The sequence below is a fragment of the Egretta garzetta genome, unplaced genomic scaffold (genome assembly GCF_000687185.1).
Source record: "Egretta garzetta isolate BGI_Z169 unplaced genomic scaffold, ASM68718v1 scaffold470, whole genome shotgun sequence".
In the NCBI taxonomy this organism is placed as follows: domain Eukaryota; kingdom Metazoa; phylum Chordata; class Aves; order Pelecaniformes; family Ardeidae; genus Egretta; species Egretta garzetta.
The window spans coordinates 7,467-7,789 of record NW_009258298.1 but is presented as its reverse complement, the minus strand read 5'-3'; the positions used below and the strand labels follow the sequence as shown (position 1 = coordinate 7,789).

Below are 323 nucleotides of genomic sequence, written 5' to 3'. Positions count from 1 at the left end.
GTTGGTTGGGTGGATGAAGAGTTGGTTGGGTGGAGGTAGGGTTGGTTGGGTGGAGGTAGGGTTGGTTGGGTGGATGAAGGGTCAGTTGGGTGGTTGAAGGATTGGGTGGGTGGATGGTGGGGTGGTTGGGTGAAGGGTTGGGTGGGCAGATGAAGGGTTGGTTGGGTGAAGGGTTGGGTGGGTGGTTGAAGGTTGGGTGGGTGGATGAAGGTTGGGTGGGCGGATGAAGGTTTGGATGGGTGGTTGGATGGATGGATGAAGGGTTGGGTGGGTGGATGAAGGTTGGGTTGGGGGATGAAGGTTGGGGGGGGGGGGGGGGGGTT

General features: G+C 59.1%; 1 protein-coding gene across 1 annotated transcript in view; it reads left to right on the top strand.

The window, feature by feature from the left end:
* The window catches only part of LOC104126058 (solute carrier family 22 member 6-A-like), a gene marked incomplete at its 3' end in the record, with an annotated part of 8,570 nt that overhangs the window by 5,789 nt on the left and 2,458 nt on the right, over positions 1-323 (top strand). The window lies entirely within an intron of this gene.